Source organism: Pteropus alecto, unplaced genomic scaffold, assembly GCF_000325575.1.
Source record: "Pteropus alecto unplaced genomic scaffold, ASM32557v1 scaffold185, whole genome shotgun sequence".
Lineage (NCBI taxonomy): Eukaryota > Metazoa > Chordata > Mammalia > Chiroptera > Pteropodidae > Pteropus > Pteropus alecto.
Window position 1 is genome coordinate 908768 of NW_006438088.1, and position 1016 is coordinate 909783.

Here is a 1016-nt window from a genome sequence, read left to right on the forward strand (position 1 = left end):
AGAACTTTTAGTCACAGCTGACATTCTTTGACATAATTGAAAAATGATATTCATTTTACAGAACTTTTTGAGGCTTCGATATCATAATTATGTAAAAACTCTTCAGAAATAGACATTCAGAGATTATTTTCTTTACTTGGGATGAGAGTATTCACAATTGTAACTGAGCAAAAAAAAGTCAGCTACAGCAACAGGCAGACTTCAGGTTGAAGCTCATTCTTTGCCTTTGCTCTTGAGCTGGGATTCCTGCTTCACCTCTGAATAAATCAGAGCCTCTTCACTCCCAAGCTGTTGCTGACCCCCTGCCTGCCACCGGAGCCTCCCTCTGTGTGCTGGATGCCAAATGAGCCCACCTGTTACTGTCTTCTACTCCCACTCCATTCTAGCTTTTTTCTCACCTGCATTGCCACATTACAGTTGACGTTTGAACAAGGAGTTGTTAGGAGCATCGATTCTGACCCCCACCCCAGCAGTGGAAGATCCAAGTATGACTTTTGACCCTACAGTGGGCCCTTTGCACCTGCATACTCAATCAATGGTTGATCGAATACAGTATTTTCTTTTTTTTTTTTTTTCTTTTTTAGGTGAGGCAACCCTTGGTTGACCTCACAGATTGCAAGGAACTTGTCATTTTATAATCCCTTATTTCTTTTTATTTTAAATGCCTACAGCACCTAGTCTTCCTAGGTGGTCTCCCATCCAAGTACTAACCAGGCCCGACCCTGCTTAGCTTCCAAGATCAGATGGGAACAAGCTTGTTGAGGGGAGCATGGCTGTAGACTACAGTATTTTTAATCCAAGGTTAGGAATCCACGATTGGGGATGTGAAACTACTGTTTCCACCCGAAGTTGATTGGATCCTAGGATGCAAAACCCAAGGATGCGAAAGGCCAACTATACTTATTGAAAAAAAAAAAAAATCTATGTAGGGATGTAAAGTACAGGACAGGGAACACAGTCAATAATATTGCAATAACTATGTATGGTGTCAGGTGGGTACTAGATTAATCGAATCG

General features: G+C 41.5%; 1 pseudogene; it reads right to left on the bottom strand.

Annotated features, from left to right (window-relative positions):
- Positions 1-662: 662 nt before the first annotated feature.
- LOC112482648 lies at positions 663-781 on the bottom strand (annotated as a pseudogene).
- Positions 782-1016: the final 235 nt, after the last annotated feature.